The sequence below is a fragment of the Triticum aestivum genome, chromosome 4D, assembly GCF_018294505.1.
Source record: "Triticum aestivum cultivar Chinese Spring chromosome 4D, IWGSC CS RefSeq v2.1, whole genome shotgun sequence".
Lineage (NCBI taxonomy): Eukaryota > Viridiplantae > Streptophyta > Magnoliopsida > Poales > Poaceae > Triticum > Triticum aestivum.
The window spans coordinates 160,679,165-160,691,641 of NC_057805.1; positions in this window are offsets into that span (position 1 = coordinate 160,679,165).

A 12,477-nucleotide genomic window follows, 5' to 3' on the forward strand; every position below is an offset into this window, starting at 1 on the left:
GCACCATCACCGCCACTTCGAGGCATGCCAAATTTTTCTGAAGTGAACATGTGACAAAAGGAGTGTCGTGTCTGAAAAAAAACCCAGAGATCATTTGACCGTTTTTATACATTGATTGATTTCCTAGGGATTTAATGTGCAAAATCAAATTTGAGCTACATGCACACATGATAGTGCACCAAAATGGATTGTTAAATCATATGTGTGTCCCTGGGTATCACGCCCAATATGCGATCCTATCCTCAAAGAACTCGGAGGTCCCACCAAGGATAGAAGCGCATATTGAAGACGCTTTTGCAAGGTGGATATCATTACATCGTACCATGTGCAATGCCAATGGGGATACATACAACATCATACAAACGCCACATGAATACATCAATGCATAGAAAACACCATACAGAAGAGCATAATCCATCTATGGATGAAATCAAATAAAAAACAAACGACATCCACCCTTCTAGCCCAAGCTGTCGATCAGGAACCTATCTCTCGATCGAAGAAGAAGTAGAAGAAGAACTTCAATACAAGCAAGCATCACTCTCACATTATATCACTGCATTACCTGTACCTGCACCTGTTGTTGTAGTAATATGTGAGCCACGATGACTAAGCAATTCCATTACCATGGGTATCAAGACTATCAAAGCGTAACGCATAAGGAACTGATAAGTGGTGAGGTTACTGCAAGCACTAAGCATTGTATGGTGGCTAACTTACGAGTAGAACAATATGAAGATTAAACTACACATAACTGTCACAAACTAGTAATGATTAACAAGTGATCCTGAACTACTTGAAGAGATGGTCATGGTTCTCTTCCCGAAATCTCTCGAAATAAGACGGTCACAGTTACACACTCGGTTGGTGTATTTTATTTGAAGTTTAGTGTCAAGTTCTCTACAAGCATATATTATAATTTTCCAAGTCGCCACATAACCGTTGTAACATCCCAAAATTCTAAATTTTGGAATGTTATATTAAATAATTAATTATGATTGTTTATTTGTTTGGTGTGTGATTGATTGTGTGAAATTTAGTGGAAATTGAAACTTTTCGAAAGTTGAATGAGAGGGAATAAAAGGACTTTCACAAAACTTTCTTCTTGCATTTTTTAGCTCCACGAATTCAAATTCATCTCATCACAAAACCCTAGAGTGAATATAATATGACTTCTTCCATTGAAAGAAATTAAAAGGGGTTTGAAAATGATTTGAATTCCATTTGAAATATTTCAAATTTAGAAACTTTAAGCAACTCAATGAGTTCATAAATGACTTCTTTAAATTTGAAGAAAGAGAGTTGGAAGTTTCAAAGAAATAATTTGGAAGTCACTTTGAAGTTATTTAAAACTCATTTTCCATTTGAAGTTGTTTGAATTTCCAAGTTTCAAGTCCTGAGAACTATTCAAAATGAGAGAAGAAATATGACACTGCAAAATTCAGAGGGAATTTGAAATATAACTTGCCCACGGGAAAACGGGAAAAAATGAAGTTGGTTTGAAATTCAAATTCAAATCCAATTGGGAGTTATTTGGGTTTCTATTCAAATTATCTTTCTCCTAAAAATAAATAGATGGAAATAAGGGTAAAATGATTCCCTTTAATAGAAAATTAGGAGAAAATAAATTTGAAATCATTTTTCTTTTTGAAAAAGATTTTTATTGATTTTGAATGCAACAATAGCACCGTTTGACTTTTTTTTTTTTTGGAATTTATTTGAACATGAAAAATAGTTCATCTTATTCTTGGTATTTTTTTTGAACATTTTTGTATATAATATGCCTATCTAAATTTTATTTATTTTCCTCTATTGTAATTTTTTCTTTCTATTTAAAAACAAAAAGAAAAAAGCGAATAGAGCTTGGATAAAGCTTGCGAGCTCATAGCCCACAACAGCCGCCCGCCTCGTGCTCGGATAATGCATATCGGCCGCTCCCGAGCCACCTCTCCACGCCTATAAAAGCCCCGGAGCCCCCCGTTCAGCCAATTCGCTTGCCCCCTCGCTCATCACAGCCGCCGCCTTCGTCAGTTGGATCTCGCCGGAGCCGGAGGACCTCGTAGTCGTTTTTGTCGCCCGTAGACCACCCCGGCCTCCACTCTCTCTGTCAATCTCCTTCTCTCGATCTACCGCATCTCATTGACATGTTGCTCTGCCCCTAGGTTCGTCAGAGATGTCGCCCGGACGACCTGCATCCTCGCCGGAGCACGGAGCCGCCGCCCTTCGCTCCGCCCGTCCTAGCCACCCGACGCGCGCCGTGACCACCACCGAACAGCCCACGTCGCGCCTGTCACGTTCGTCTCTTCCCCGGCCACCGAGGAGCACCGTAGCTGCCACCTAGTCTGCCGCCTGACGCCAGCGCCGCCGCCCCTGTTCATCATCGTTGCTCGCTGAAAGCCGACCGCCCCGCCCCCTCGTTCTGTTAGATTAGTTTGTTTTTCTGTTGAGCTGGTGCGGTTAACCGCGATTTAAAACCAATCGGTTTAGTTTTTTTCTTTAGCCGCGGTAGCTGTTTTAGTTAGTTTGTGGCCGTTCGCCGTATAAGCTATGAAGCCTACAACTTTCAGCCTATAGATGTCTGCCACGTGGGCAGGGGCCTATTCGCAGCTATTTCTTTCTTTGTTTAGTCCCTGTAATATGCAGATTAGTCCCTGATCTTAGTTTAGCCACAACTTCTTAATCGTAGATCCAAATTCGATGAAACAAGCGGCTCATTCTTTGTATTGATTAGATCTATCTAGTAGTATCATTTTTGCGAACTTTTGTCAGTTTTAAATTTGAAATTATTCATATTTGAATTCAAACTTCAAATGGCCATATCTCCTAAACCGTAGCTTAGTTTGAGTTGATTCTTTTTGCATTTTGTCATTGTAGCCAAACCTTATCACCTGGACTATTCTTAGAATATTTTTTTCACACACTAGGATCTGTCCATTAATATTTTTACTAGTATGCCTATTATGCACTATAGTTCACATCACTTTTGAACCCATGTCATACGTTGTTTTGCACTTAGAATATTTTTGTGATAGTTAAGTGTGTTGTGTTTTCATTTGGATTTTCCGAGTATTTTCATGTGGGATGTTATTCGGTTCTACGAAATGATTGCTTATGTGAATGCAATGTTTGACTATATAGATTTTCATCGAAGAGTGACGAATAGTTCTATTAAGTAAATTTGACCATACTATCCAGGATATTCTAGCAGATGTAGAATGAGTAGATGTACCGGCCTACCCGTGGGTATAGGGGAAATACTTTCGAAATACTATGTCTCGGTCATCCTGTTCTCAAACGCTAGGCAGTGAGAGAACTTCATGGGAGGCGATCGAGTCTTGTGGGGAAAAGTGCGCAAACCTCTGCATAGTGTTAAAACCTAATCGATTAGCTGTGTCCCCGGTTACGGACAGCTTGAGCATCTAGTAGTGGAAATGTTAGGAGAATTCATCACTCCTAAGTTAAACAGTTGGGATTTAAATGAAACTTTGGGAATGGATTGAGTTGGTCTACCAACTTCTCCTATGCTATTGTTGTAGTGGTAGAATAATATCTTCTATTCTAGGGAAAAACTAGCTTTATGCAAAAACTAAACTTAGAGCTTTCCACCAGCCAAATTGCCTGTACAAATAGGTTCATTATTCTTATGATGTGACTTGCCAGTACATTCAATGTACTGACCTACAGGGCTGCAGCGTCTTATGTTCCAGGAATTTCTACGATGGGTAAGAATTACGTTGTAGGGTTACGGTCTACACTCAACTTGCTGTTGGTGTTGATGGGACTCCACACCTATTCGATTGTTTCCGCTAAGACTTATGAGCTATATATTAGTTTTACGTTATTTATACATGTGATTGCACTTTGATATATACATTGATGTACTATGTGTGCCAGCATACCGATCCAGGGATGACACATATATACATAGGCTTAACCGTTTGAGGTCGGGTCGCTACAACCGCGGGCATAGCTTCCGAAAAGACTTAACCCTGCAGGGGTGCTCGAAGTGGTCCATTATAAATTACCACGTGCATCCGATGGAACATCCTCACACCATGATAACACGATTCTTATGATAGGGAATCCTGACGGACAAGCCTTTCGTCAAAGATAATACTAAACCAGCAAGACCTCCCGGTGTGTCCACGATCCTGATAGGAGCCGCACGTATCTCGTTCTCAAGACACGACTAGATGGGAAAAGCTACGAGTAAAAGCAATCCTCGAGTTTCCTCATGGTGGACCCGCAGGCTACCTGTTTTGGACCGACACCATCGGCACTGGCCCACCTATATTAGGTGGAATTAATAATCCTCGGGTAGCGCTAATTCCCTATGCAAATTAATTATTTATCAGTATTATTATGTTGGCAAATTTTAAAACCAAGTTGGGCCTTGCTGGAGGAGTTTTAGCCTAAGGGAATGGATAGGTGTCCCCGTAATACCCCACATGTGTTAGAAGCGGTCATCAAGGAACATAACACCGATATGATGGAAACTAGAATGGCAAGATTCAAACAAAACACCAACCAAAAGGCTAAGCCTTCCACCCTTTACCAAGTATGTAAATCCATTAATTAAATAAGAGATATTGTGATATCCCATGATATCCATGTCCCAAACATGGAACACTCTGTACTGCACCTGCAACTAGCAAAGCTATAAGAGGGGCTGAGCAAAGCGGTAACATAACCAAACAACAGTTTGTTTGGATGGTGGAGGTTATGGGCTTATCATGGCATATAGGGAGGCTTGACAAACAAATGGTAGGTAGCACGGAATAGCGATAGCATCGGGACAACTAGCAAAGCAAAGATAGTAGTGATATCCAAGGTAATGGTCATCTTGCCTGAAATCCCGCTCGAAAGAAGATCGAGTCCTTGAAGTAGATGATCCAACGTAGTCGAATGAATCCTGACAATTGTAATGAAACTGGGAACTATCGAAAAGAAGCACAACCGGAAAGAAGCAAACAACATGGTAAACATGACATGATGCACATCTAAGTATGATGCATGACAAGATTAAATTTTGTTACCCATGGCAAGAGATGATGCATGAAACAACCCTACATCAAAGCAAGTTTAAATGAGGCTGGAAACAACACATAACAATTCCGGAAAATCCCCAGATGCAAATTTCAGAATTGGTACTATTCTAAATTAAACACAATGTTAGAGTTGTTAAACAACAAGTTAAAGTGGACTATGATGATCTACACGATTTTCTAGTCAAGTTACATATGTAGATCATTTAATTCAGATGTACATTCTCGAAGATATGAGCTAAACAAGTTTAACATGGCATTGATGCAAAATGCATGCAAACATCCACCACAAACACTCAAACCAAGGATGCAACATGACGTGATGAAACTACATGCAATTCTAAGCAAATTACATATAGGGTATGATCAAAACGGAGCAGCGGTTTAACAATCACAATCAACACAAATTATAACAACAATCTACCCAAAACAGTGTGATGCCTAATTGGGAGCAACAAAACATGATGCTACAGGAACATAACGGGCACAAACTTGATATGCACTTAAAGTAGAGATAACATACTAAAATTGCTATTAAATGTTCAGGTTCATAAGCATCATGATTAATTTTCTATGATCCATGGAAAATGCAATGTTCTATTACAAAATTGGGCATATATGACAGCAAAATTAAAATGATGACATATTGGAGGCATGAAGCAAATATTCTACAATACGAGAACATGGCATTAAATGGCATATCATGCTAGTAAATATCATGGATCTCAAATCCTACAACCTGGCATGTTCATTGGAGCAATAGGTTCGAGGAGTTCATCAAAATAATATGCAACCATGAACTAAGAGTATTCTCAAACTTGGTGAAAGTCTGGGAATGCACAACAGTAACATTATGATGCTGATTTGGGATGCACATAATAGCAAGCACAATTTTTTTGCTATTTATGAAATTGATGTGAGCATATAGTTACCATGGCAGTCTCCAACTTACTCTATAGACACAAATTCATATGATGTATAGATTAATTATTATGATTTTTATGAAATGGAATATGTTCTTAACATGTTGACCGTTTTATCATGATGGCAACTTGACGGCAAGAAAGGGACATGTGACAGCAAATTTACATGGAAACCAAGGGCATGACATCAAATTACACATTGCATAGACCAAATCAAATCAAGGAACTATATGCATATGACTAATGGATTAGTGGTAATCATCAAGCAAATATTGAACAAAATAACAATTTCCGCTGTTAACATCAGGTGCACTTTTGCAACAGAGATCAGCACACACAAATGCATAATAACATTAGTGAAAATGCAACTATCATGTAGAATTTAAAGAGTAGATCATTTTACATAATTGGAGCATTGTCATAGGATGAACTGGTGCAAAGATGTAGCCAATGCAAAATGCATATATGCTGTTAAAATCTCAGGACTTGTTCGTTTTCACAAGAGCAGAGTGAGGGCCATATAGCAGAACTCGCCCATGGCGACGGATAAGGGCACCGGCTAGGGGCCTCACTAGATGGGCTTTGACCCACACGACGAGGAGGCAGGCCGGCAATTGGGCCATGCGAGAGGTGGCGAGGCAAGCCGGCGGCCTAGGGGAGCATGCGAGGCTCGGCGCTAGGGCTTCATCGTTCTCCCGATGCATGGACGAGGCCAGGGGCGCGGGACAACGATGGTAGCAGCCGCCACCGCGAGGGCAGGCCGACGACGGGGGCCAGAGGTGATGATCCAGCCGCGGGCGGCGCGGGTGCGCCGGATCTGGCCGGGGAGGTCTGACGTGGCCGGCGGTGGGCCTTGAGCTTGGGGTGACGGGGAGGCAGGGTCCGGCGGGGTCGCGATGATGCGACGCTCACGTGGCGGTGGATCGTGGGAGAGGCGGGGCCGTCCTGGTCCAGCGGTGTCGGTGTACAAAAGTAGGGGCACACCTTTGTACCCCATTACTTGTGCATGCGCAGTCGGAGCCGCGCACCACGGCCACACTAAGCAGGGCAGAGGAGGGGTGCCGGAGAGAACCGAAGCCCAAGACAATGCCAAGGCCAAGAACACAAAGAAGCAGAGGGACGGAGCAGGTTCCCCCGGCAAGACCCTTGCCGGGGCAGCCTCAGCGGCCCCGGCAAGATCCTTGCCGGGGCAGCTCGCCCACACCAACGGAGTGAGCCGCCCTTGAGCCCACAGGTTCCAACCCAACCAACTACATTGGGACCAGGGCTCGGGAGGCACCTCCGTCGTGGCATGTAGATCATTGTCAAGATCATAAACACACAAGATCAGATGAGGACCAGAAGACGGCGATCCTCGGCGAGATCCTTGCCGAGGAAGGCCACAAGACCCCCGGCAAGATCCTTGCCGCGGACGACTGCGCGTCACAGCAAGGCCCTTGCCGGGCCCCCAGCAAGGCCCTTGCCGAGGATATCAGCGGGGCCACTGCTAGGCCCGCACCAGCCAAGTTTCTACCGCCGTTCGCATGCAGCTGCCAGCCCGACCAGTTGGGATGGCACCTGCGTGGCAACATGCAGCTTCCAGGCCAGATCAGCAGGTGCCTACGTGGCGGCATGCAGATCTTTGTGAAGACCCTACCACCGCGCCACCTCAGCTGCTTGCCTCGCTGGCCAGGGCGCGTGTCGAAGCGAAGAGGAGCGGCAACGGACGGGACGGGCCTCGCACCCCGTCCCCGATAAAGCTAGGGGACACCTAAGCGACTCTTAAATGCGTCTTGTCCTGTAGTACAAGCGATAAGCTCGCAGTACTGTAGGCCTTTCCACCACCTGTGTGCCACTGTGGCAGCCCCTTTCGACTATGAAAGGAGGCCCTTGGCATACTGGAGAGGGATTCAGCTCTTTTGAACTACGTAGCCACCATAGCTAGTTTGAGAGCTCAAGAACTCTCTCAAATACACACCAAAGCAGGACTAGGGTATTACGAATCCTCGCGGCCCGAACCTGGGTAAACGATCCTTGTGTTGACTGCTAATCCTGCTCTTCTCACAACCCTGCGCCCCGGCAACCGTAGTAGGGATTCTTGTGATCCCATAGGTGTCGTTTCCCACCGACATCTTTGGCGCGCCAGGTAGGGGCGCAATTATGAGAATCTGGTCTAGTAGTTGGCCTAGCAGTTCTTCGTCACCAGGGCCTCTAAAGAAGAAGACGACCAGGGGAAAACTGCGCCGCCTGCAAGCGCGAAGGACGCCAGCGCGGCAACAGAAAAGCTAAGTCATCCAGGGCCTTGAGCTATTTCCTTTTATACATAAGGTTATCGTCCTCGGAGATTCCACCTATGTATGGAAAACCTGCACGCAAAGGGGCCCTCCCGCAATTGGCAACGCCCTTGTTCTATTTCGAGTCCGCTCAACAGCTCAAGCGGGCGCGTCGAGAGTGGCAAGGTAGCCTTCCACAGCCTGGCAACGCTCTCGATTCTGACTCGACTCAAGCTCGACAGTTCGAGCGGCCGTGCCGGGGGCGGTGAGATGGTTTGCCCGGCAGCAAGCACACCCGGCAGGCCATTGGGAATCCGTCCTCAAGACGCCGCCCTGAGTTTACGCGCCGGCAAGCCTACCTAGTTAACGTAGGGTGGACATACAAAGGAAAATCGAACAGGAAAATAACATGCATTGTGTCAAGAGTACGCCAGAGTTATATTACATCAATTGCCGCCGCGGTTCTAACTAAAGATAGAAATTGTCTTGGCCATGAACCTGCAGCGGCGATAACAAACGGGGCGCCTAATCTCGGTGATGGCCTCCACCCTCTGAATTCGGCCGATACCGCTGATGATGGGCTTGATGCGCTCCGTGAGTGGCGCGAGGTCAGTATCCTCCGGCAAGCTCTCCAGCGCGGCGTCGACTTTTTATGGGGAAGGCGCGAGCCGCCTCTTTATTGCGACGTGATGCATGTGTGCGGAAACCGCCCCACGGATGCCGCCCACGTCACACACGATCCTCCATGACGCGCGTCCAACGCGGGTCATGGGGAAGCGCAGCGGACAAAGAGTTACTGCGGTGAAAATCCGCCCCTCCTGCCCGCGCACCGTTTTAGGCCTGGCCCAACAACGCGTCGCGCTTATGTGTGGCCCAGGCACGGGGGCTCCTGTTGGTGTACAAAAGTAGGGGCACACCTTTGTACCCCTTTACTTGTGCACGAGCAGTCGGAGCCGCTCGGCGCGGCCACACTAAACAGGGCAGAGGAGGGGGGCCGCAGAGAAGCCGAAGCTCAAGACAACGCCAAGGCCAAGAACACAAAGAAGCAGAGGGACGGAGCAGGTTCCCCCAGCAAGACCCTTGCCGGGGCAGCCTCAGCGGCCCCGGCAAGATCCTTGCCGGGGCAGCTCGCCCACACCAACGGAGTGAGCCGCCCTTGAGCCCACAGGTTCCAACCCAACCAACTACGTCGGGACCAGGGCTCGGGAGGCACCTCCGTGGTGGCATGCAGATTATTGTCAAGATCATAAACACATAAGATCAGATGAGGACCAGAAGACGGCGATCCTTGGTGAGATCCTTGCCGAGTAAGGCCACAAGACCCCCGGCAAGATCCTTGCCGGGGACGACTGCGCGCCACGGCAAGACCCTTGCCAGGCCCCCGGAAAGGCCCTTGCCGAGGATATCAGCGGGGCCACTGCCAGGCCCGCACGCCAAGTTTCTACCCCCGTTCGCATGCAGCTGCCAGCCAGACCAGTTGGGCTGGCACCTGCGTGGCAACATGCAGCTTCCAGGCCAGATCAGCAGGTGCCTGCGTGGCGGCATGCAGATCTTCGTGAAGACCCTACCACCGCGCCACCTCAGCTGCTTGCCTGCCTATGTGGGGCCGCATGCATCGCTGGCCAAGGCACGTGTCGAAGCGAAGAGGACCGGCGACGGACGGGACGGGCCTCGCTCCCCGTCCCCGATGAAGCTAGGGGACACCTAAGCGACACATTAAATGCGTCTTGTCCTTTAATACGAGCGATAAGCTCGCAGTACTGTAGGTCTTTCCACCTCCCGCGTGCCACTGTGGCAGCCCCTTTTGACTATAAAAGGAGGCCCTTGGCATACTTTAGATGGATTCGGCTCTTTTGAACTACGCAACCACCATAGCTAGTTCGAAAGCGAAATAACTCTCCCAAATACACGCCAAAACAGGATTAGGGTATTACAGATCATCGCGGCCCGAACCTGTGTAAACGATCCTTGTGTTGACTGCAAATCCTGCTCTTCTCACAACCCTGCGCCCCGACAACCGTAGTAGGGATTCTTGTGATCCCATAGGTGTCGTTTCCCACCGACATGCGGTCGCGCGAGTCGCCGACGGAAGCGGAGGCAGGGTTGTGGCAGGGCAGGCTGATGCAGGCAGCGCAACAACGGTGGGGTACGGGAGTGGCTGCGGGCGCTCGGGCTGCATGGGCTACGGCGACGGTGCTCCGGGCCCGAGAGGGCCAGATTCAGGCTGCGCGGGCTGCGGTTGCTGGAGAAGAGAGGAGGTGGGCAGGTGGCGGCTAGGGTTTGGAGGGGCATGGATTTCTAGGAGCAAGAGGGAGATGCCCAAAATGGTAGGGGAGGGCGTCCATATATAATAAGGGGGGCTAGGGTTAGGTGTTTAGGGGGGTTTTCGGACCATGTGATCGTAATCGGATGGCTCTGGCGAGACGGGGTTGTGTAAGTGGGCTGGTGCGATGTATAGATTTGTTTAGGCTATGATGAGAGGAAGATGGCAGCCCGACAAGGGTTTTGGGAACACTAGAAACGCTTGGCGTTTTATCCGACTATTTTGCCGCTATAGTTATCCTTTGGGGTATCAAACGGTGTTGGGGGAAATATATAGGGCAGACATCTTCCCCTGACTCATGCACGGACAAGCCAAGGACAAGCCAGAGTGTTAAAGAACCAACATGCAGCCCACACGGACCAAGTTCGAGCGTGAGGAGCAAGATATCGGCAAGAGAAGGGCCTCCCTTGCCGGGCAGGCGAGCCCTGCAAGGGGCGAGGCTACCACCAGAAGTAAGCAATCAAGGCTCCACAACAGAGCCTCCCGGGGCTCATGGGGTGCAGAACCAGCCCACCAACCACTCAAACACGACTCCCGTCATCAATCAGCGTGGTGTCAAGCCGCAAGATGATTAAGTGGCAGCCATTCACCACATGGCAGCCATTTCCTACAGATGACACCCATCCTGCGACGTGCCAAGAGAACAGGTGCGGAGCTGGCAAGATAGCCCGGTAGGCCTTGCCGGGTGACCTGTGATGTGACACTAAGAAGTGCATTTAATGCACCCTGTCAGCCCATAGAGTTAGGTATGATAACATTGTTTGCTATCATATCAGTGCATAACGACTACGCTGCCATTGTGGTGACCACTTGATCTATAAAAGGAGGACCATGGCACTCATAGGAAGGGGGGAAAGTTGATGAACCCACACCCCCATACGTGCATAGTCGCTACTGCCCTAAGGCAAACCTTGCGGGGAAAGTGTACTATGCTTCACCATCTCCATTCCATCAATCCACCAAAGTAGGAGAAGGGTTTTACGCCTCGTGGCGGCCCGAACACGGGTAAATTGCTTATGTGCTCTCTACCGTGCTGCCGCACACTGGTCTGCTATTTGTGCAACATGACGTCCCGCCGCCGAACCAGCAAGGGGCCACCTGGCCCCATAGGTGGCCGCGGATATCCCGCGACATCTTTGAACCTAAAAGCGTGCGGAGCGCGTCATCTTCATAACCGCCTTCATCTTCGACGGCGCCGTCGACTGTGGCGCCCGCGTAGACGCAGAAGAGGAGCGGGGGGGCCACCCCGCGCCGTTCCATCGCTCTTCTAGCCTCTTCGTAGCAATGGTTACGACCAAGGCCATGACTGATGGCAATAGAGTTACCCCGACGGCTCGTATGGCGTTGTCGCCATCCGAGCACTGTCCGGAGGAAGGGGCACCAGATGTGCGGGCGCGAGCTCCCTCCTTCCTATCCCTCCACCTCATCAGCAGTTGAACTGCTTTAGCCTCGGCGTCGTCGATGTCGATGATTACCATGCAACGCTCGGTCCAGTATTTTCCCCGCCGTGGGTAATTCTAAGTAGACTGCTGGTATGAGTCCATCGGTTGATGCCCCGGCAAGCACACTTAAGCGAGGCTGCCCGCACTGGCACAACCCATGCGACTGCAGCCGTTGCACTGGCTCGAGGAGGGGGGAGCAAAAAAGAAGGGGACCAGCGAAGCCCGACACCATGCCCCTATGCCCGCCAGCTGCAAGAAATACATGCCGACCCTTGCCGGGAGCAAAGGAATCACCCGATTGCCCTCTAATCCTCCAGGCGTCGCGGACGCGTCAAACGCGCGCGGCCCGACAGTCGAAGAAGAAGCTCAAAAACGAAAGCTAAGTTCACGTTATCATTCCTTGTTGATGCTTTTTTTAGATTCTTGCAGTTGTTTATCCCTTAACTCTAGTGATTGTTCGTATCATGAAAGCCCTCATGCGATGGAACCTTG